This window comes from Mobula birostris, chromosome 29, assembly GCF_030028105.1.
Source record: "Mobula birostris isolate sMobBir1 chromosome 29, sMobBir1.hap1, whole genome shotgun sequence".
Classification (NCBI taxonomy): Eukaryota; Metazoa; Chordata; class Chondrichthyes; order Myliobatiformes; family Myliobatidae; genus Mobula; species Mobula birostris.
This window is the reverse complement of record NC_092398.1, coordinates 18,217,593-18,243,443: the sequence shown is the minus strand read 5'-3', so window position 1 is coordinate 18,243,443 and position 25,851 is coordinate 18,217,593.

The following is a 25,851-nucleotide window of genomic DNA, read 5'->3' as shown; positions in this document are numbered from 1 at the left end:
AAGAATTCTAAACATGAGAAGTTATTTTAGATGACATTCACAGTGGCTTTTTTACAACGACTTTACAATTTGGATGATGTTGGTCCATGTATTATGGATGTCAGATTAATAAAGGCATGTTCTGGAGGAAAATAAGTGAGCAAACTCCTCGGTACATAGATTGCAATCATCTATTCTGGAGCGTAATAGTAGGAGACTTCGAATATGAACCAGAGATATTGCCATTGATCTCGAGGGAAGCATTCGTGACAAATTTTAACCCCAGGAAATTCTTCAGTGCCAAAGATGCCTTTAGATTAATATAACACAATAATAATAAAGGTTTAAGAGTAGATAGCTAAGTAGCAAGTAGCAATTCGAGAAGAATTTCAAACTGTGAGTTCTCTGCCATAATCTTGAATATAGTCAGATGTATTAAATCGTTATTTATTTCTTTGGTAATTATTGAATCCAACACCTTGTCAGCGGCAGTTACTAATATTCTCATAACGGGTAGGGCTGGGAGCGGACCCAAATGCAAGACACAGACACTGCAGTACTAGGAACAGGACTAGGACTAGAGTCTGGGACGTGACTGGATGCAGACTGGGAGCTGGGATAAGAACATAGACTTGGGCTAGCACTTTGACTAGGAAAGCGGGACCTAGGCGAGGAACAAGGAACTTAGAACCTGGACAATGACTCCGAGCCAGAGACTGGACAGGAACACGGAACCTGGTTCTTGACTCGGGCTCGAACCCCGGATCTAGGCTAGGACAAGACGTGGCTACAGGACGAGGAGTGGCAACAAGACTGGACGAGAAACTCCTAGACAGGACGAGGGAACCCCAGCACAGGACGAGGGAACTCCAGCACCGGGCTGGGCGAGGTACTCCTGGGCTGGGCGAGAACCATGGACAGGACGAGAACACGAAGCCTTGACTTGCTCGAGGGAGACAGGAACGCAGAACACAGAGCCTTGGTAATCTTGGGAGACAGGAACGCAGAACACAGAGCCTTTGTCTTGAGAGACAGGAATATGGAACACAGAGCCGGGACCCCTCCTTGGGAACAGGACGAAGGGCCAGGACTCATACACAGAATGCTGAACACGAAGAGACGGTTATCAACACAAAGTAGCGGCAAATGGCCGGACCTACCAATCTAAGACGTGGACACAGAGACGGTTCCCAACACTAGGTAGCGGCAAACGGCCGGACGTACCTAGCGAAGGCATGGACACAGAGACGGTTCTCAACACAAGGTACCGTCAAACGGCCGGGCCTACCTAGAGAAGGCGTGGCCAGAAAGAGAGAGTTCTAAACAACGAAAGGCAGTTCCTTACCTAGACAGAGCAAGGCACCGGTCTTGCTCTTGCCGTCGACCTTGACAGCGATACAGGCGAGTTGCAGGCAGGGTTTCAGGCGAAGGTTGCAGGCAGCTCTTCAGAAGGAAGGGGAAGGGAAGGGAACAGTCCAGCAAATGAAGCTGAACCCAGGAGCCATTTATGTAGCCAGCCCAAAATCATAATCATGTGCCTCAATTAAGGCACGCAAAAGGACAATAGGAAACCGGAAAACCTGGAATGCGGATCGATGGTCCGCACCGTGAACCGGAATGCGAACTTCATGGACCGGACCATGACAAATATAAGGGGCCGATAGTTCTCCACCTTCCGCCTTCCACGGATTTTGCACAATGATTAATTAACTGTCAGATTTGCAGAAGCTGTGATTGCTGTTCTACGAAAAACTGATATTAAGAGTACAACCTCTGGAGATGTTTAAGCCTTTGATGGCATAACAGTAAATAAAGTTCAATTGTCCACATTGGCGTAAGTAGAAAGAGCCAGAGATAGAGAATGAAGGTCACCGGCGACAGCAGTAAAAATAATAGAAGCCTCTTAAGAAGGAGAAAATGAGTGTTTAGCGCGACTCCACGACAGCTTTGGAGTTCAGAGTTCAATTCAAGCGCCATCGAAAAGAAACTTGTACTTGTTTTTCTGCGGTTGCGTGGGTTACTACGATGTGCTCGGTTTCCTCCCACAGTCCAAAGACGTACCGGCTTGTGGTTTAATTGAACGCAAGTTGCATCGTGATTAAACTAGCGTTAAATAGGTGGGTTGTGACGGTTTTCAAGATGGCGGCTCAGTGAATGGCCTGCTTTGCTGAGCTCAGCATTGCAACACTGATAACCTCGCGTTGAAAACTATCCGTTTCAAATTGTTTTACAAAATGCCCAACTGTCGGATTTAATAACATGAACATTGATGAGTATTTTTTGAGCTACTTCAACACCATGCCATCGAAAGTACTAAAAAGACGACCAAGATGGACTACACAGAGCGCTCGCCCGGGTCTGAGGAGGTAGCTGCTGCTAGCTATGGTAACATATGGTATCCCTTTTGCCAATCACCTGTCTAGTTCTTGGCTCCATCCCTCCCCCTCCTGTCTTCTCCTATCATTTTCGATGTTCCCCTCCCACTCCAACTTTCAAATCTCTTACTTACTCTTCCTTCAGTTAGTCCTGACGAAGGGTCTCGGCCTGATACGTCGACTGCACCTCTTCCTAGAGATGCTGCCTGGCCTGCTGCGTTCACCAGCAACTTTGATGTGTGTAGCTATGGTAACACGTTGGTTTTCGTCAAGTAAGTCAGGAAGTTACGGAGAATATATCCAAAATGATGGACGAGAAGCTGGGTCCACTCTCTCTAATATTCCAGAACCACACATTGGAGGTTAAAAATCTTGATACAAGAACGGCCGAGTCCAAGGGCCGAATCTCCGCGGCTGAGACTGTAGGTGATCACGCCCAAAGCTTCATCACGGCGCTAGAAAAGCAAGCTCAAAGCCTGTCTGTGTCACAACGGGGGCGTTGAGAACGGACACAACTGAAAGACACAGACACTGAAGTACAAGGAACAGGACTTCACTAGAGTAGGGACGTGACAGGACACAGACAAGGAGCAGGGACAAGAACGCAGACATGGGCTTGGACCCGGAGCCAGAGACTGGACAAGGACCCAGAACCTGCGTTTTGCCTCGGGCTCGGGCCCCAGAACCAGGCATGGACATGACATGACTACGGACAGGACGTGGCTGAGATCTAGAGGCTTGGGTCTTCGCCTTGAGGCTTCAGGCTGGGGTCTTGGTCTTGAGGCTGGGATCGTGGTCTCGAGGCTGGAGGTTGGAAACAGGCTGGAGTCCTGTGGCTGGGAATGAGGAGGCTGATAACTCGGAAGCTGGAGCTTGGAGACAGACTTGGAACTGTACATCAACACAGAGCCAGGACTTATCCTTCAAAAAGCCGGGACTCATCCTTAACACGACACTAACATGAGACTGGACAATGCATAGACAGAGCCGGGACTTATCATTAGACCAGCCGGGACTCAACTTTATCACTACACCAAGGTGGGACAGGTCCATCCGTCGGGTAACGGCAGAACGGCCGGACTTACCCAACAGAGGTAGAGACGAGACAAGACAGGTCCCGCCGCAGGGCAAGGGCAGAATGGCCTGACTTACCCCAGGGAGCCGAGGACAAGACAAGATAGATCCCCTCGTAGGGCAACGGCTGAACGGCCTGACTTACCCCACGGAGGCAGGACAAGACAAAACAGATCCCCCCACAGGACAACCGCAGAACGGCCTGGCTTACCCCACGGAGGCGAGGACAAGAATAGACAAACATCGAAGAACGACAGACAGTTCCATCTCTGCTTCGGGGTTGCTCCAAGTCGCAGTTACAGCCAGCAACCTCGGCTGGCTACGGAAACAGCCGGATCCCTACCTAGCTCGAAGTGGTTGACGGCCACTCAGCTGGCCCAGGAAACCGCTGAATCCATACTGCAAAGAAAGCTCCGACTACCGACAGCAAGGTTTCGTGAAGCGATGGTTCTCTAACGCGGCCTAAAGATGGAAAGTGGTCGCTCTAGCCTTCCACCAGCAGGTTGCTCCCAGGAGATCTTGACAAGACAAACCAGCAGCTCACACTCAAACTCAAGGCTACTTATATCCCAAGCCGCAAGATGGGAATCAGGTGCCTATGATTAACTCAATCAAAACAAGGGACAGCTGGAAGACCCGGAGTCCTGACTCCATGGACCGGACCATGAACCTGAATGTGGACTTCACAGACCAGACCATGACAGTATGACCATGTGGATAATCTTGAGAATAGAGGTAGGAGAAAGAACATACGGATCATCAGTCTACCTGAAGGTACAGAAGGCAGCTAGCCAGCGAAGCTTTTTGAGGTTTGGCTGCCTAATTTCGTTGATATGGAAACCAAGGCTGGAAACATTAAAGTGGAAAGAGCTCATCGTACGTTATCTCCAAAAGCAGGCCTAGACCAACGCCCTCGACCTGTCCACGTGCAGTTCCTTAATTTTGATGGTAGGCAAAGAGTGATGGAGGCTTCAAGATGCCACGGGACCGATGCCTAGGCTTCAATATACGAGGGATCCAGGCTTACGTTTTTTTCAAGATTTTTCGGCACCCGTTTTTCGAAAGTGCAAGGAATTCGAGCAGGTATAGAAGCGACTGAGAGAATCCATATCCAATACTTTATGCTGTACCCAGCGGCGCTGAAAATCCCCTACAACGGGACCACCATGATATTTGATTCTCCTGGCAAAGCTGAAACTTTTGTAGACACTTTGGGCTAAAGACTGTATATATTGTGTATCCCTCGTTATGGAAGATAATATACTCGATAGTTGCTTTATTTTATATTTTCATTACTGGACAGCAAGATATATTATAGGATGGGTAACGTATTTGTTTCGATTAATATAGTTTCATTATTTGTTTTAATCAGAAGTACTGCTCCAGCCTGAAGGAGTTTAAACATGACGGTAACAAGTCAATGGATTGATAAATTATGTCGTGTTTTCATTTTTGACTATGTTAAATGCCATATTGACAATGGTGCAGAATTTGGGGTGCTAGAATGTTCAGATATCCCCTTTAAGTGTGGGGTAAGTCCACTTATTCAGCGCTGTTGGCGCTTTGTTTTTTTCGTGTGTTCTTTGTTATTCACTTATTCCTGCTCAGCTGATCTTAAGTCGCGATTCTTCTCCTGCGGAGTCAAATGGTTGTTATAAAGGGTTATGACCAGTAATATATTAAAATTGTGCACTTGGAACAGCAAGAGGAGTCATTCACCAATCAAGAGAAAGAAAATCCTACTCAATCTGAAAAAGGAAAAGAGGGACATAGCCTTATTGTAGGAGGCACATTTAAGTGATAAACAGCATCTAAAGCTGCAACAGAGTGGATTTGATCTAGTCTACTTTTCATCATTTAATACAGGAGTAGGAGGGGTGGCCATTTTAATTCGGAAGAACCAACCTTTTAAGTTATTAGACTGCATTAAGTATAAGTATGGGAGATTTGTGATTGTAAAGGCGTCAATATATGGTTAGGAATATGGTATTCTCAATGGTTACTGCCCTCTAGCTCATCCTCTCAAATTCCTAATAGATGCTTTTTCCAAACGTACAAGCTTTTCAATGCAAAACATTACTGTAGGTGAGGATTTAATTGTCTCATGGACCCATTGATGGACAGAGTGCCTAGTGGTTCCCCATTGCTCTCCTCACAGTCTAAACAAATCATGGACTTATGTGGAGAACCAGGACTTGTGGATGACTGGTGGTTTTCACATCCCTCAAACAAAGACTTCACATTGTTTTTCCTAATCCACACAAGTGTTACACCAGAATAGACTTTTTCTAACTCCCAAAACGCTCCTAGATTTAGTTGTATCCTGCACAATCTGAAATATCGCTATTTCTGACCAGGCAGCAGTATTAAGCCCAAAGATAATTCAGCACGATCTAAACATTGGAGGCTGAATCCTTTTATTCTGAAAGATAATAAACTTAAAGACTATTTTACTTCCAAATTCAAAGCGTTCCTATCTATTAATTCCAAATCAGCTAGTAGTCCTTCGATGCTCTGGGAAACAGCTACGGCCTATGCAAGGGGATTAATTATCTCCTACTCTGCTAGTAAGAAGCGACAAGCTGCGGAACAGCTTCGCCCAGTGGAAGCAAGGCTTGCGGCAGCTGGAAAGGATTATATTAATAAGCCTTCTGCAGCCAAGTTACAAAATATCACAGCCCTACACTCTACACTTATTTTTTTTACTTACACAAGCAGCCAAAAGAAAATTCACATTTGCTAAACAACGATTGTTTGAACATGGTGAAAAACCAGGTCGGTACTTGGTTTATTTAGCTAGAAAGAAAAATGCCTCTCAGACTATTACTTAAATTAAGGATGGGATAGGAGCCCTCATTAGTAATTCTAAAATGATTAATGTTGTGGTTAAGATTTTTTATTCTAAATTGTATCAATCTGAGCAATGTAATGATGGCTAAACGAGGATGGAGTCCTTTTTCAGGAATTTAGATCTACTAGGCATTTCTTCTGAACAAGAGTCCCTCCCCAGTGCTCCGTTATCTATACATCAGATACAGGAAGTTGTGAGACAGCTCCAAAGTGGGAAGGCCCCTGGTCCTGATGGACTCACTAGTGAATTATGTAAAGAGTTCACAGGGTTATTATCAGAAACTATGCTAAACATGTTCAATCATGCATTTAATTGTGGTCTCCTCCCACCATCATTGAGAGAAGCTAATATCTCCCTAATTCTTAAGAATGGAAAGAGCGCTGAAGGTTCTGCCTCCTACAGGTCTATTTCATTGTTAAATATTGACTTTAAAATCTTATCTAAAACCTCTGCGTTCTGATTAGAAATTGAGTTGCATTTTATAATAAAAGAGGATCAAACGGGTTTTGTAAAAGGCCGTAGGTCATCTAACAATATCAGAAGATTATTTAATGTGATTCAGGCATGACAGCAGCAGGCAATTGACGGCTTGGTGGTTTCCTTAGATGCATAAAATGCCTTTGATCGTGTCGAACGGCCGTATCATTTTTCTTCACTTTAGAAGGATTTGTTTTGGGCAATAATTCTATTAAGTGGGTGAGGGTTCTTTATAATGACCCTTTGGCTGCGATTCTCACTAAAGGCATGAGGTTGGATAATTTAGTATTCTGAGGAGCAGCCGGCAAGGCTGCCCTTTATCACCACTACTTTTCACGCGAGTGATCTAGACATTGGCTGAGGCTATTCGGCGAGACCCCAAAATATCTGCTCCAGACATAGGACTAAAGTCACATAAAATTACATTTTACGCAGATGATGTTGTAATTTTCTTATCAAACCCTGCTATATCAGTGCACCACACCAATTTTACTAAATCAGAGGTTATGCCTCTGGGGAATCTGCAGCAGGAACCATACATTCAGAGTGTTTTCCCCTTTAAATGGTCGCAGGCAGGTTTTGTTTACTTAAGCATATTTATCTTACTTATGTTTGATCAATTATTCAAGGCTAACTTCACACAGTTATTTGACAAAATCAGACAGGATTTTAGCGATGGAGCACGCTTCCCATTTCTTGGCTTGGCCTAATATCTTTGCTCAAAATGAACATTCTTCCTCTTCTGCTCTAACCAATACGAATGATTCCAGTCATTTTTACCCAACAAATACTTAAAAAATAAATGGCTGGTTTGTTTCTTTCATCTGGAACGAAAAAGACCCTGTATTAAAATGTCTAAGTTACAGCTTCCCAGTAGTCTAGGAGGTGTGGATTTTCCAGATATCAGAAAATATCAATTAAGGTCCTTTTTATCTTATGTGGTTCACTGGGTTTGCAGGAACCCCTCCTCAATTTGGCTAGACATTGAAGCTGCACAAGCAAAATGCCCTCTTATTATTTTGCTTTTTCTCAATAAGATCAAACTAGTTAAGGAATATTGTCGCAATCCAATAGCAATTAAGACAGGCAGGGCTTGGAGGGCGGTACGATAAATTGAGGGCAACGCAGCGAAAATATCACCCTTCACTCCAATAACCGGCAGTCCAGATTTTCAGCCTAGCATAATGGATTCTGGATTTAAACTTTGGATTTCTAAGGATATTTTCCACCTAGGAGATTTGTTTGATGAAGGAACGATGAAGTCTTTTCGTCAAATAGTACCGAAATTTAACATACCCAGCAGAGATATTTTTCGGTTTTTTTTCAGATAAGGGATTATATACAGAAAAAAAAGGCATAATTGTTAACTGATTTCTATAGTTCTAACATAGAAAAGTGGGTGTTTTGTTGTAAGGGTGAAGTCTCCATCAGTACTTTTTACAGCATCCTGAGGGAATGTTCTTGTAGAGAGGCTGAACAGCTGGGAAGGGTCTGGGAGGAAGAGCTGGGAGTAGAAATTACAGCTGAAACGTGGGAAGACATCTGTGATAATGCAAAGAAAATTTCAGTTTATAATAGAACTAACGCACTGCAACTCAAAATTCTGCATAGAGCCCATCTGACTCCAGATCGTCTCTCGAAATTTAGGACGGGACTTTCTCCAATGTGTTCCAAATGTAAAGTAAATACCGGAACTTTCACCCACTGTTTTTGGACTTGTCCCAAACTTCAGGCATACTGTAGTGATATTTTGAGTGAAATGGAAAATATTCTGAACATGGAGCTTGAACTGGACCCAGTGTGTGTCTTACGCAGCAGTCGTGCTATTCATGCACATCAGGAAAAAACTTTTTAACATTCTGACTTTTTCGTGCGACGAAGAACATTCTACTTTGTTGGATATCCGATAAGAACCTTGAACTTTTTGGTTGGCGTAAATTAATCATGGAATACATTCCTTTGGACTTTTTGACATGTATGGTACACTAAAAAACAAATAGTTTTCATAAAACATGGCAACCTTTTCTGAAGTATTTAGATGCAAACCTGTCTGCTATAATAATAAGGGCTTTTGTATGGGATGTTGGGGTGATATCTGTATTTTGATGGAAGTGGTCTGATAGCTGGTATCTGTGAGAGGAAGAAAAGTAAATGTATCTGTAAATTGCTGGTGAACGCAGCAAGCCAGGCAGCATCTCTAGGATGAGATACAGTCGACGTTTCGGGCCGAGACCCTTCGTCAGGACTAACTGAAGGAAGAGCTAGGAAGAGATTTGAAAGTGGGAGGAGGAAGGGGAGATCCAAAATGATAGGAGAAGATAGGAGGGGGTGGGGGGGATGGAGCCAAGAGCTGGACAGGTGATTGGCAAAAGGGATTTGAGAGGATCATGGGACAGATTTTAAAAAATGAATTTCAATATTCTTATGTTGAGGCGATGAACGGCCGTGATGTAATCTTGTATAAAGTGTTGCCTGGATGAAGACTTGGAGACCACTTGCTTGGAGAGGAGTGCTGACAACGTAGGGCTTTGGAGTTATCAGGTATTAGGTGTCAGATCGAACTCTCTCGAATAAAATTATGGCTAAGGAAAATCTCATATTTCCCCTTTCTCTACCCTTTCCTTTCCACTTGTCAATTGTTATTGCCGATTTACTATTGCGGATATATAGTGAGCAGCTCTGATGCTGTGTCATTCAGGAACACCTTGGAAAGTTTCAATCCTACTACGCCTATATACACACAGTGGGCACTTTATGGGGTACGTCTTGCACCTAATGAAATTGACCACCAAGTGTAGGTTCGTGCTCTTATGGTGCTGTAGACCATTCCTTTCAAAATTCGACTTCTTGAGTGTTTAAAGTTTAACTCTGCACGCGACTGTCATGACGCCTTATTATTTCAGATACTGTCGCCTTGCTGTCAGATGTTTATATTTCTTTGCTATTTTGCACCATTACTTGTAAATCTGAAGACTGAAAATACCATGAGACCTGCAGTTTCTGAGACAGTCAAATAGGGTTTTTATATTCTTTGAACATATTAACTCATATATTTTATTGCCTGTGAACCAAATTTCGCTGCCAACTTGTGAATTGATTTTTTTTTTAATTTAGCACATCTTGTTATTCCAAAGTCCTTGGCTTATTGTTTATTATAGAAGATATTCTGAACTCAAGGTGCTGTTCCGATTTTGTTTTACTGGCAAGAATAAATATTTGCCAGATATTATTTACCAAAGTAAATGCCGTGTTTGAGGAAAATGGGGTTATTCATCTGGACAAACTCCTTTCCTTCGTGATGACAGGTCTATGTGTCCCACTTGCTGAAAATTTATTCTGTGCTGTTTTCTCGGCACTCATTACAGTTTCCTGGCCTGATATTTTCGGCAGGCGGCCAAGAAGAATATATGTAAGCCGAGTAAAACAAATGCATGTGCAAGGATATTCTTTGAAATTTGTATGGAACTGAAGAAAAGAAGGGACATCCATAAAGCTGAACTCCACGCCCCTATGAAAATTCTGCCCGTCCATTAAGTCCTCACCCTTTCGAATGCAAGATCAAACTTATTAAATTCGCATCACTAGGGATTCCAATATTATTACCAGATAAGCACAGCTACCTGGAACATACATAAAGATGAGACACGCTTATGAGAGTTGTAACTTCTTTCAACACACAGTGTGAATATTTTTTTCAATCCTGCATCCTGAAGATTTGACTTATGCTGAGTCTGCGGTGAAGGTGCCTACTCCGCAATCAGGTAAAACGACTTCTCAATTATGTTGACTTCGGGCAGTGCATAAATATAGGAGGCATAGATTTAGGGTGGGTAGGAAAATATTGAGCTGCAGCGTTTGGAATTGGAGGCTGGTAGGCAGATGACATCAGAAGTGTCTGAGGCAAGTGTACTTCGAAAGAACTGCGATATGTACGTGTGCGAATGGGGGTTCAGGGATATGGATCGAAAACAGGAAACACCGCCTTAAATAGGTCAAATGTCCTGGACTCCACAGCCGCCGGTAACACCGAATTCCTCAAATACACCACCCTCTGATTAAAGATATTCGACCTCATCTCAGTCCCCAATGGTTGTCCCTCTATTCTGAGGCTGCGCCCTTTTTTGTAGACTCCAACACCGGACCATGTCTGTCTCGGCTCTTCAGCATTCCATAGGCTTCAATTTCATCACCGCTCACCCTTCAAAATTTTAGCAAGTACAGGGACTTAGCCGTCATAGAATCCTCAGACATTTTTATTCCAGGAATCATTTCCGGGAATATTTTCTGAACCCTTTCCAATGTCAGCACATCCTTTCTTAGAAATGCGGCCCAAAACTACTCACAATATTCCAACTGAGCTATCTCCAGTGCATTAGAAAGCCGTACATTGCATCCATGCTGTTATATTCTAGTCCTCTGCAAGTGCATGCTATCAATGTCTAGGTCTTCTTCACCAACGTCTTAACCTGCAAGTGCCCCTTTTTCGAATCCGGCGTGAAGATTGCGACGTCCTTTTGTATCTCAGATTTTCGAATGTTCTCCAATTTTTGGAAACAGACGACGCTTTTATTCCTTCTACCAAACTGCACAGCCATAAACCTCCGATACTGTATTCCATTTTGCACTTCGTTATCCATGCCGCTATTCTATGCGTACTTATGTACATAGAACATAGAACATAGAATAGTACAGCACAGTACAGGCCCTTCGGCCCACAATGTTGTGTTGATCCTCAAACCCTGCCTCCCATACAAGCCTCCATCTTAAATTCCTCTATATACCTGTCTAGTAGTCTCTTAAACTTCACTAGTGTATCTGCCTCCACCACTGACGCAGGCAGTGCATTCCACGCACCAACCACTCTCTGAGTAAAAAACTTTCCTCTAATATCCCCCTTGAACTTCCCACCCCTTACTTTAAAGCCATGTCCTCTTGTATTGAGCAGCGGAGCCCTGGGGAAAAGGCGCTGGCTATCCACTCTATCTATTCCTCTTATTATCTTGTACACCTCTATCATGCCTCTCCTCATCCTCCTTCTCTCCAAAGAGTAAAGCCCTAGCTCCCTTAATCTCTGATCATAACGCATACTCTCTAAACCAGTCAGCATCCTGGTAAATCTCCTTTCTACCCTTTCCAATGCTTCTGCATCCTTCCTATAGTGAGGCGACTAGAACTGGACCAGTACTCCAAGTGTGGCCTAACCAGTGTTTTATAGAGCAACATCACTTCATCGCGACTCTCAAACTAAATCCCTCGATTTATGAAAGCTAACACCCCATAAGCTTTCTTAACTACACCATCCACCTGTGAGGCAACTTTCAGGGATCTGTGGACGTGTACCCCCAGATCCCTCTGCTCCTCCACACTACTAAGTATCCCGCCATTTACTTTGTACTCTGCCTTGGAGTTTGTCCTTCCAAAGTGTACCACCTCACACTTCTCCGGGTTGAACTCCATATGCCACTTCTCAGCCCACTTCTGCATCCTATCAAGGTCTCTCTGCAATCTTTGACAATCCCCTACACTATCTAGAACACTACCAACCTATGTGCCATCTGCAAACTTGCCAACCCACCCTTCTACCACCACATCCAGGTCTTTAATAAAAATCACGAAAAGCAGAGGTCCCAGAACAGATGCTTGTGGGACACCACTAGTCAGAATCTTCCAATATGAATGTATTCCCTCCACCACGAGCCTCTGCCTTCTGCAGGACAGCCAATTCTGAATCCACCTGGCCAAACTTCCCTGGATCCCATGCCTTCTGAATTTCTGAATAAGCCTACCGTGTGGAACCTTGTCAAATGCCTTACTAAAATTCATATAGATCACATCCACTGCACTACCCTCATCTATATGCCTGGTCATCTCCTCAAAGAACTCTATCAGGTTTGTTAGACACGATCTGCCCTTCACAAAGCCATGCTGAATGTCCCTGATCAGACCACGATTCTCTAAATGCTCAGAGATCCTATCTCTAAGACTCTTTTCCAACAGCTTTCCCACCACAGACGTAAGGCTCACTGGTCTGTAATTACACGGACTATCCCTACTACTTTTTTTGAAAACGGAGTCAACATTTGCCTCCCTCCAATTCTCCCGTACCATTCCCGTGGACAACGAGGACATATAGATCCTAGCCAGGGGATCAGCAATCTCTTCCCTCACCTCGTGGAGCAACCTAGGAAATATTCCGTTGGGCCCGGGGACTTATCTGTCCTGATGTATTTCACCAACTCCAACACTTCCTCTCCCTTAGTATCAACATGCTCGAGAACATCAACCTCATTCATATTGTCCTCACCATCATCAAGTTCCCTCTCATTGGTGAATACCGAAAGAAGTGTTCATTGAGGACCTCGCTCACTTCCACAGCCTCCAGGCACATCTTCCCACCTTTATCTCTAATCGGTCCTACCTTCACTCCTGTCATCCTTTTATTCTTCACATAATTGTAGAATGCCTTGGGGTTATCCTTTGCCCTACTCGCCAAGGCCTTCTCATGCCTCCTTCTTGCTCTTGTCAGCCCCTTCTTAAGCTCCCTTCTTGCTTCCCTATATTCCTCAATAGACCCATCTGATCCTTGCTTCCTAAACCGCATGTATGCTGCCTTCTTCCACCTGACTAGATTTTCCACCTCACTAGTCACCCAAGGTTCATTCACCCTACCATTCTTTATCTTCCTCACCGGGACAAATTTATCCCTAACATCCCGCAAGAGATCTCTAAACATCGACCACATGTCCACAGTACATGTCCCTGCAAAAACATCCTCTCAATTCACACCCGCAAGTTCTACCCTTATAGCCTCATAATTTGCACTTCCCCAATTAAAAATGTTCCTGTCCTCCCTGATTCTATTATTTTCCATGATAATGCTAAAGGCCAGGGAGTGGTGGTCACTGCCCCCCAGATGCTCACCCACTGAGAGATCTGAGACTTGATCCGGTTCATTACCTAATACAGGATCTAGTATGGCATCCCCCCTAGTCGGCCTGTCCACATACTGTGACAGGAATCCGTCCTGGACGCACTTAACAAACTCTGCCCCATCTAAACCCTTGGAACTGATCAGGTGCCAGTCAATATTAGGGAAGTTAAAGTCACCCATGATAACAGCCCTGATATCTTTGCACCTTTCCAAAATCTGCCTCCCAATCTGCTCCTCTGTATCTCTACTGCTATCAGGGTTCCTATAGAATACCCCCAATAGAGTAACTGTTCCCTTCCTGTTCCTGACTTCCAGCCATGCTGACTCAAAAGAGGATCCTGCTACATTACCCGCCCATTCTGTAGCTGTAATAGTATCCCTGACGAGTAATGCCACGCCTCCTCCTCTTTTTCCGCCCTCTCCATCCCTTTTAAAACACTGAAATCCAGGAGTATTGAGAATTCATTCCTGCCCTGGTGCCAGCCAAGTCTCTGTAATGCCCACCACATCATAATTCCTTGTATGTATCCAAGCATTCAGTTCATCACTTTTGTTCCTGATGCTTCTTGCATTGAGGTACACACACTTCAGTCCTTCTACCTTACTACCTTTACACTCTTTATTCTGCTTCTCTTTCCTCAAAGCCTCTCTATATGTTAGATCTCGCTTTACTCCATGCACTTCTTTCACTGCTCTATCGCTCTGGGTCCCATCCCTCTTGCAAATTAGTTTAAACCCTCCCGAACTATGCTCGCAAACCTACCTGCAAGGATATTGCTCCCCCTCGATTTCAGGTACAACTCATCCAATCTGTACAGTCCCACCTTCCCCAGAAGAGATCCCAATGATCCAAAAATCTAACACCCTGCTCCATGCACCAATCCCTCAGCCACGCATTCAGCTGCCATCTCCTCCAATTCTTACCATCACTGTCACGTAGTGCTGGCAGCAATCGTGAGAACGCCACCCTTGAGGTCCTGTTCTTCAGCCCTCTGCCTTGTTCCCGAAACTCACACTTCAGGACCTCATCCCACTTCCTGCCTATGTCGTTTGTCCCAACATGTATCACGATTTCTGGTTGCTTTCCCTCTCGTACCAGGATGTCATGCACCCGGTCAGAGACATCCCGGACGCTGGCACCCGTGAGGCAACAAACCATGTGGGTGTCCTACTCACGGCCACAGAATCTCCTGTCTGCTCCCTTGACTATAGAGTCTCAATGACGACAGCTCTACTCTTCTCCGTCCCACGCTTCTGCACCACCGGATCAGATTCAGTGCCGGAGGCCCTGCCATCGTGGCTCACAACTGGTCGGTCATCCCCGCCAACAGTATCCAGGACGGTAAACTTATTATTCATGGGAATGGCTACAGGGGTGCTCACCTTCGCTTTCCCTCTCTGACTATCACCCAACGACCTGCTTCCGACAGCCTAGGTGTGACTACCTCCCTGTAGCTCTCATCTATGGCTGCCTCATTCTCCCTCATGAGCCGAAGGTCATCCAGCTGCTGCTTCAGATTCCTTACACGGTCTTCCCGATCGCCCAGCCATATGCACTTCTGGCAGATGTGAGTCTGCTGGAGAGGGGAGTTCCCCCAAGACTGCCACATCTCATATGAGAGGCACATCACCGTCTCAGGAATCATTCTAAAGACTAACTGCGAGCAAGCTTGTCCTCCGCCTCTTCTTGTCGAAGCCTCTCGTGTCCAGTAGCAACCCTTCTTCTTCAATATTACCTGCCGCTCCACCATTTCTTCCCCAGGATGGCCGAAACGCCAACATTTCCGCCATCCAAATCATTGAGATCTCACGTGCAAGGATGTGGTCCAAACACTGACTTCTGTGGAACACCATAAGTCACTGGCAGCTAATCAGAAAAGGCCCCCTGTATTCCTACACTTTGCCTCTGTCATTCAGCTAGTCCTCTATGCATGCCAGCGTATTTTCTGTAATAGATCAAAGTTAGAAAATAAAACCACAATAATATGAACTTTTATTTGTACCGCGTTTGATACCAGGTATGTTCGTCTTCCGTAAGTAATATACAGAAACCAAGAGATTCAGTAGCGTGATCATAACGGCTCATATCCAACTAATGGTTGAGTTAACGTTGAATGAGCTGAAACGAGACAACCGTAGATTTTAAACGCAAACAACAGGAATTCTGCAGATGCTGGAAATTCAAGCAACACACATCAAAGTTGCTGGTGAACGCAGCAGGCCAGGCAGCATCTGTAGGAAGAGGTGCAGTCAACGTTTCAGGCCGTGACCTGACGAAGGGTCTCGGCCTGAAACGTCAACTGCACCTCTTCCTACAGATGCTGCCTGGCCTGCTGCGTTCACGAGCAACTTTGATGTGTGTTGCAACCGTAGATTTTGTTACTTTTTTATCTCTGGTAATAACTTTTATTTAATTATTTTTCAGAGACACAGCACGGAACAGGCCCATCTAGCACCCTGGCGCTTGCCGCCCAGCAACCCAACAATTTAATTCAAGATGATTCCAGGACAACATACTATGGCCAATTAACCTACGAACTGATACGTCTTTAGTTTATGGGAGAAAAACAGGACAGACGGTGGAAACCCACGCGGTTATGGCGAGAATGTACTCATTATTTCCAAAACGCATTGGAACTGAACTCCGAACTCCGACGCCCTGAGCTATAAGAGCATCACGCTAACCACTACGCAACAGCCGGACTCTAAAACTTTTTTAAGACCATAACTTTATTTGAAACGAAAAACTCTCCCGCCTGCGACCGACACGAGGTTGTTTTTCTTGCACGACATACCCTCAGCTCCAATGAATTAATTGTGGCAAGAGTTGAATTCCTTACTTTGATCCTATAATAGCAATTAGAAAACATGCAATCTTGAAGCGATATTAATTGTTATCTCAGGGGTCAGCAAAGGTGTGACTTCCGCTGGCCTCAAGCTACAAACTGCTACAAAATAAGCTTTTACCAACAACCAACTAATGTGACCAGTTACCATAATAAATATAAAAAACGCGCAACACAGAATACAAAGCAATTAGAATACAGGTACATGGCCCGTACAGTAGTTTTGTCTTTTTTTCATACTTTTTAAAATCTTTCCATTATACTTCAGCTAAATGGGCCAGCCGATTATTGGGCCGGGATGTGCTGCTCCCGATGTGTGCCAATAAATCGGAATTTGTATTACTTAATATAGTGGCACCTGCTGCATTTTAAGTGTAGACCTAGCTTTTTGTACAAATATTTAAAAGAGGACATTGCTGAGCTATTGGTAGAATCATGATTTTACTACGAAATGTCGTGTTTTATAAATAATGACAGCTGTAGACTGTTTTTGTGGGTGGGCTAAGCACATGACCTATGTAAGTGTGCATCCACTTCCCATCTGAGTGAATTTCACAGGATTCCTTGAAACAGTGATGTGGATCGTTAGCTTATAACATTTGCATTTCGAGCTTCAATCTATGTTCGAACTTCATGCAAATATCACTAATAAACTCAGTCGGAATGAGACTTGCTCCAAAGCCCGTAAAATTTCCAGGTCATGTTGTGATAAGTTCTGGCCAAGCAATTTTGTCCAGCTCCTCTCTCGTGGCTGTGTAATTCTGTTTACTTCACTGTGATATCGATAAATCTTACATTAGCTTCTCTTACGCCAATTGCAAGGTACATTCTATCACATGATTTAGCAATTTCCAATTAACCAATTTCCCCCGGGATCAATAAAGTATGACGATGACTATGACTATGATGATCGCTGGACCAGAATGGTCCCTTTGTCTTAAGCTCCTAATCAATTCTGGCTCATTGCACAACCCTAGGTCCAGAATAGCTGATCTACTAGTAGGTTCAACGACAGCTGCTCCAAAAGTCTTCACGTAAACCTTCTAGAAATTCGTCCTCTTGGGGTCCTGCACCAATCTGACTTTCCCAATCCACCTGCAAATTGAAATCCCACAAGAACATCATAACATTGCTCTTTTGACGTGCATTTTCGATCTGCTGTTGTAATTTGTAGATCAGATGTTCGCTTCTATTTACCGGTCTGAATATAACTCCCATCAGGGTCTTCTTAGTTCTTTCTCTCTTTCCACAACGATTCTACACATCCGCTCCTACGTCATCACTTTACATCTATTTCATTTCATTTTTTTAACCAAAAGAACCACTCGACCTACCTGCCTACCCTTTTTTTTAGATTATGAGGACACGCAGTCCTCTTTTATTGTCATTTAGTAAAGCATGCATTAAGAAATGATACAATATTTCCTCCGGTGTGATATCACAAAACACAGGACAGACCAATACTGAAAAAACTAACAAAACCACATAATTATAACATATAGTTACAACAGTGCAACAATACCATAACTTGATGAAGAACAGTCCATGAGCACAGTAAAAAGTTCAAAGTCTCTCAAATGTCCCACATCTCACGCAGACGGGAGAAGGAAGAAAACCTCCCACTGCCATGCCTGACCACAGTCCGACTCTGAGTCGTCCGAAAACTTCGAGCCTTTGATCAGCTCTCCGACACCGAGTACCGAACACCATCTCTAACCGAACGATTCGACCTCAATTTCGGTGGCCAACAGCAGGCAAGGCAGAGGATTTTGAGGCCTTCTCTCCGGAAGATTCTCGATCGCTCAGTAACAACAGCAGTAAACGGGCGTTTCAGAAATTTCTCCAGATGTTCCCTTGTGCTTTCACGCCTGTCTCCATCAAATCAGAATTGTCCACGGCCCCTATTTAACGGATACGGTATCATTTTCACCAGAGGGCGGCGCACGCGCGGTGCGCTGCTATATCTCTCCCACATTGATATAATATATATCGTATATATTGATGCAATGTATATGGTAGGACATTAAGCCCCCAGGTTTAGCCTTCTTTCCGCCATGATTCAGTGATGCCTCAGTGTCATACATGCCAATCTAGCTGCCTACCTGTTCAACTGCATTATTCCAATACTGCATGCATTCAAATAACACTTCAGTCCTGGACTTACATCTTTGGATGTTGCCCCCCGCCCCCCTTGTACACTATAATTCATCATGTTGAGAACAATTATTCCCTATTGTCAGCCTCTAATTACCACGTCCGACTAAACCAAATACATCATCCTCCGGTTTCTATCTCCCTGTCAAAAGGATTTTAAGTGCTCCCGAAGAGCTCTAGCAGGTTCGGCTGTAACTGGTCCATGTTGTATAGGTCGCACTGACGCTAGAAGAGATCCCAGTTATCCATAAATGTAAAAACCTGACCCTCCACCAGTTCCTCAGAGATGTAATCATCTGCTAAATCATTTGGTTCTTGCCCTCACTGGCCTGCGTCTCCCTTGACCAAGGCTCTGCTTTCCTGTCTCTCCATCACCCAAGTCAAGGCTTTGGGTCTCGTCCAGTCCTAGCCACGATTCAAGAACCTTGCCCTGTCCAAGCTACAGCGTTGTGTTCTCGTCTCGTCCATGTGTCCATGTGTTAAATGGAGAGAGAATTCAAAATGCAGAGATGTAAAGGGTCTTGGGAGTCCTTCTGCAAGATACCCTCAAGGTTAACTTCCAGGTTGAGTCGGTTGTGAAGAGGCGAATGCAATGTTGGCATATATTTCTAGAGCTATAGAATATAAGAGCACGGATGTGATGTTGAGGCTCTGTAAGGCACTCGTGAGACTCCACTTGAAGTATTGTCCGCAGTTTCGGGGTCCTTATTTCAGAAAGGATATACTGACATTGGAGAAAGTTCAGAGAAGATTACGAGACTGATTCCAGGAATGAAAGGTTTACTGTATGAGGGACGTCTGGCAGCTCTTGAACTGTAGTCCCTGGAGTTCAGGAGAATGAGGGGGCGCTCATAGAAACATTCCGAATGTTAAAAGGCCTGAACAGATTAGATATGGCAAAGTTATTTCCCATGATAGGGTATTCTAGGACAAGAGAACGCGACTTCAGGATTGAAAGAACGCCCTTTTAGAACTGAGATTCGGAGAAATTACTTTAGTCAGAGGATGGTAAATATTTGGAATTTGTTGCAACGAGCGACTGTGGAGCCCAAGTCATTCGATGTACTTAAGGCAGAGACAGATAGGTTCTTGATTAGCCAGGGCATCAAAGGGTATGGGGTGAAAGTAGGAGAGTGAGGTTGACTGGAAGAACTGGATGAGCTCATAATTGAATGGCGGAACAGACTCGATGGGCCGAATGCCCCACTTCTGCTCCTATATCTTATGGTCTTAGGGTCTTATTATATATTACTGAACATCTGGAATCGCACCTCCACCCATTATTGCTATGCACTGGGAACCTTTCCTCTTCCTTTTCATTCCACATGTGCAACTATCATGTCCACAGCTGCTATTTGACGTGCTGAGGTAATTGAAACTGTTTTCTCTAAAAGAAGGCTGTTGCTCGTCTTCAGTCAAAAACTTTTGAGCTACGGAAATTATGCATCATCATACATTTAAAAGGAAATTCAAAAGCATCGCTGTATTCAACAACTTTTTTACCGAGAGGGATATACAACGGAATCAATTAGCACCCGAGTAATCTCGAATAACCTCATTGCCCTCTCCTACATGATGTCAGGGCAGACAGTCAGTTTCTTTCTCCAATCTTTGTGGGATTACCCAGCAGATATCTGCATATAAGAGTAACACGGGTAGATAAATACAATTGAAAATTGTTCTGTGGAAAGGAGGAAATTCTGAATTAGTTCTCTGAAGGATTCTAGAATGCTGACTAATAATAATGGTGTGTGTAGAATTTCAGTTTTTTTATGGTGCCAAACAATGTTATTCCTGAAGTGGGTGGTCAAATATTTAATGGAATATAGATGACTGGTAATTTAATTGTCTCCATTTAACTCGCCATTGCAAAATAAATTTCGTTTTATACAAGTGTCGCCGTAAACTTCTCTCTCCTTCACATCGAAAGGCGGCACGTTGCAGATACCACTTGATATAAAATCTGTGGAATTCATTGCCTAGACGGCTGAGGAGACCAAATGTTTGAGTATATTTAAAACGTATGTTGCTGGGTCCCTGGTTCGTAGGAACGTTGATGATTACGGGATGAAAGCATAAGAATGAGAGCTAAGGAGACATTAAAGTAGATATTGAGTCGGATAATGAATTGGCCTTAATTAAGTGACTAAGTAAATTTTATAGGCCGAATAGCAAAATTCGGTTCCTATGTTTTATCGGTAATACATACGTCTCCGATCTGCGAGTGGAAACTGGATCACCTGCGAGACAGTCACGCGGTCACAAAGGGAAAGGATAATCTCTGGACAGATAATATCTGAAGGCTCGGCCCGATTCCATGTCATTGCGAGCTTGATAGACTCCAGGTCAAGGACTCTAGGGCATGCATGTTGGGTGGTGTGAATTCATATTTTGCAGGAGCAAGTGCCGGACTGGGAGGGTTGATATTTTTGCTATTTACTTGTACGCATGATGATGAAGGGGTGACTTTGGGCATCCAACGTTTTCTCTCAATAACTCTTTGTGTTTTTTTCTGTTTCGTGGATGTCTGCGAAGAGTGTGGATTTCAGGCTGTATATTATATATATTCTGTGATATTAAACTGAACAACTGAAACATTGAACTATTGAACCAGTGAACCATTGATCGGTTTATCATTTTAAAAACTCAGCAAAGGTACACGAACAGTCGGAAAAATGGAAATTCAAATCATGCTAATGGAAAACGCTCCGTAATTTTTTTCAGTGAAGTCAAATGATAACAAATTATTTTCAAGTATTTGTAGCGTGCTCTTTTGCTATCCATCGTGTGCAGCATACTCCGGCTTTCATCAGCTATGCTTGCTTGCGTGAAGAGCTCGTTTATCAGGATTGTTAATAGCATAAAATAAAAATAATCAAAACAGTTGCGTGGAAGCATATCACTAGAAATTAAGCCTTGATGTTATTGAGTAAAAAAAAATGGTTGTTTACACCGCCTTTGTACAACTGCGGTTCACTTCTGTGAATTTAAATAGCAATACCATTCCTTGTATGCTAATTATAAAACATGTAGCTAGTCCCAGCATTTGGTGACTAAAATGAAGGTTCCTCATCTATGGCCTCTATATGGGTAACATCGTCAAGCAATCGCTCTCGGACGTAAATTCTGTATTCTGCGGATCAAAATAAAATGCAAACATATTAATCGAACTCTTTCATATCATTTAAATCGTGTCACAATTCAGATCTGCAGCAAAAATAGTTCTTTATGAAGGCGAATCTACTTAATTAATCTATAGATTGCGTACTGACAAGTGAGTTGCCACAGTGCTTTTATGAAACACACGTCGATAACACACACTGTAGAAGCGGAATTCAGCCATTCGGCCAATCAAATCTTCCGCCATTCCGACATGGCTCATTTAATCGGCCTCCAAGCCATTCCTCCTGCCTTCTGCCCAAAATCTTTGATGCCTTTACTAATCAAAAATCAATCAACCCCCACTTTACATATACCCAATGGTTTGACCACCACCGCTATCGGCGGCAATGAATTACACATATTCACATAACTAACTAAAGGAATTCCTTCTGATATCTGTTCTAAAGGAACCTCCTTCATTTCTGAGGGTGTGCACTATGTAACAAGTATTGTGGTTTTGGGAAAAGTGAAACAGTAATACATCGGTTCCGGAATATAACACAGGACATCTGCTATGTAAAAGCAAAATCTGGCTGCTGCGATTTTATAAATATTGTCAGACCGCATTTGGAATATCGTGTGCAACTTTAGGCCCGATACGTAAAGCTGGATAACTCGTCCAGAAGAGGATCCAGAGATACTAGCATGGATAAAGCATTGGTTGATTGGCAGGAAGTAAAGTTTTGAATAAATTAGGGCTATTCAAGTTGGCCTTCGGTAACTAGTGGTGTTCCCCACGGGTCTCCGTTGGGACCCTTTCTTTTTTCGTTATACATCAATGACTTGGATGACGGAATTAAAGGTTTTGTGGCCAGGTCGGCAGACCTGGGTGGAGGGGCGGGTAGTTTTGAGGAAGTAAAATCTTAGACTGTGAAGGAGAATGGGCAGAGAATGCTCAGATGGAATGCATTGTCGGGAAGTGTATGGTCATGACTTTGGTAGAGAAATAAAAGCGTAGACTGTTTAATAAATGTAGAAAATCCAAAATAGTACAGGGGTTCCTCGTAGAGGGCTTCCCAAATGTTAGTTCGCAGGGTAAATCTGTGATGTGGAAGACGAATGCGAGGTTAGCATTCATTACCAGAGGACTAGAATATAAAAGCAAGAAAGTAATGTTGAGTAACGGGTGAGTATTGTGACCAGTTTTCGGCCCGTTTCCTAAGGAAAGGTGTGTTATCTTTGGAGAGGGTTCAAATGTAGTTCACGAAAATGGTTCTGGGAATGAAGGGATTGTCATATGAGAAGTATTTGATGTGTCTAGACCTCTACGCGCTGGCATTCAGAAGATTTCACTGAAGGTGATCTCACTGAAACCTATCGAATGTTGAAACGTCTCGATTGAACATAGAACAGTGCAACACAGCACAGGCCCTTCGGCCCACAATGTTGTGCCGACCCTTAAACGCTGCATCCCATATAATCATCCACTCCCAACTTAATTTCCTCTTTATACCGGTCTAGTAGTCATTTAAATCTCACAAGTGTATCTGCCTCCACCAATTCCTCAGGCCGTGCATTCCACTTACCAACCACTCTCTGAGTAAAACACCTTCCTCTAATATCCCCCTTGAACTTCTCACCCCTTACCTTAAAGCCATGTCCTCTTGTATGGAGCAGTGGTGCCCTGGGGAAGAGGCGCAGGCTGTCCACTCTATATATTCCTCTTAATATCTTGTATACCTCTATTATGTCTCCTCTCATCCTCCTTCTTTCCAAAGAGTAAAGCCCTAGCTCTCTTAATCTCTGACCATAATGCATACTCTCTAACCCAGGCAACATCCTGGTATATCTCCTCTGTACCCTTTCCAATGCTTCCACATCCTTCCTATATTGAGGCGACCAGAACTGGACACAGCACTCCAAGTGTGGCCTAACAGGAGTTTTATAGAGCTGCATTAATACCCCGCGACTCGTAAACTCTGTCCCCCGACTTATGAAACCTAACACTCCATAAGCTTTCTTAACTACCCTATCTACCTGCGAGGCAACTTTCAGGGATCTGTGGATATGTACCACCAGATCCCTCACTCCTCCAAACTACCGAGTATCCTGTCATTTACTTTGTACTCTGCCTTGGAGTTTGTTCTTCCGAAGTGTACCACCATACACGTCTCCGGTTTGAACTCCATCTGCTACTTCTCAGCCCACTTCTGCATCCTATCAATGCCTCTCTGCAATCTTCGACAATCCTCTGCACTATCCACAACAAGGCCAAACTTTGTGTCGTCTGTAAAATTGCCAACCCACTCTTCTACCCCACATCCAGGTTGTTAATAAAAAGCACGAAAAGTAGAGGTCCGGGTACCGATCCTTCTGCGATACCACTAGTCACAACCCTCCAATCCGAACGTACTCCCTCCACCAACACCCTCTGCCTTCTGTAGGCAAGGCAAATCTGAATTCACCTGGCCAACATTCCCGGGATCCCATGCCTTTTGACTTTCTGAATAAGCCTACCATGTGGAAGCTTGTCAAATGCCTTACTAAAATCCATGTAGATCACATCCACTGCACTACCCTCATCTATTTGCCTGGTCACCTCCTCAGAGAACTCTATCAAGCTTGTTAGATACGACCTGCCCTTCACAAAGCCATGCTGACTATCCCTGATCGGACCATGATTCTCTAAATGCCCATAGATCCTATCTCTAAGAATCTTATCCAACAGCTTTCCCACCACAGACGTAATGCTCATCGGTCTATAATTACCCGGACCAACCCTACTATCGTTTTTGAACAAGGGGACAACATTCGCTTTCTACAATCCTCGGGAACTATTCCCGTGGACATGGAGGACATAAATATCCTAGCCAGAGGCTCACAATCTCTTCCCTCGCCTTGTGGCGAAGCCTGGGGAATATTCCGTCAGGCCCCGGGGACTTATCCTTCCGAATGTATTTTAACAACTCCAACACCTCCTCTCCCTTCATATCAACATCAACCTCACTCAGATTGCCCTCACCGTCATCAAGTTCCCTTTCATTGGTGAATACCGAAGAGAAGCATTCATTGAGGACCTCGTTCACTTCCACAGCCTCCAGGCACATCTTCTTATCTTTATCTCTAATCGGTCCTATCTTCACTCCTGTCCTCCTTTTGTTCTTCACATTATTGAAGAATGCTTTGGAGTTTTCTGTTGCCCTACTCTCCAAGGCCTTCTTATGCCCCCTTCTTGCTCTCCTCAGCCCCTTCTGAAGCTGCTTTCTTGCTACCCTATATTCCTCAATAGACACATCTGATCCTTGCTTTCTAAACCTCATGTATGCTGCCTTCTTCCACCTGACTAGATTCTCCACCTCACTTTTCACCCATGTTTCCTTCACCCTACCATTCTTTATCTTCCTCGCCGGGACAAATTTATCCCTAATATCCTGCAAGAGATCCTTAAACATCGACCTCATGTCCATAGCAAATTTCCCTGCAAAAAAAATCATCCCAATTCACACCCGCAAGTTCTAGCCTTATAGCCTCATAATTTGTCCTTCCCCAATTAAAATTTTTCCTGCCCTCTCTGATTCTATCCTTCTCCATGATAATGTTAAAGGCTAGGGAACGGTGATCACTGTCCCCCAGATGCTCACCCACTGAGAGATCTGTGACCTGACCCGGTTCTTTACCTAATACTGGATCACGTTTGGCATTCCCCCTTTTCGGCCTGTCAACATACTGTGACAGCAATCCGTCCTGGACACACTTAACAAACTCGGCCCCGTCCAAATCCGTGGAACTAATCAGGTGCCAATCAATATTAGAGAAGTTAAAGTACCCATGATAACAACTCTGTTATTTTTGTACCTTTCCAAAAATCTGCCTCCCAATCTGCTCCTCGGAATCTCTGCTGCTTCCAGGGGGCCTACAGTATACTCCTAATATAGTAACTGCTCCCTTCCTGTTCCTGATGACCACACATACTGACTCAAAAGAGGATCCTGCTACATTACCCACCCTTTCTCTAGCTGTAATATTATCCCTGCCCAGTAATGCCACCCCTCCTCGCCTTTT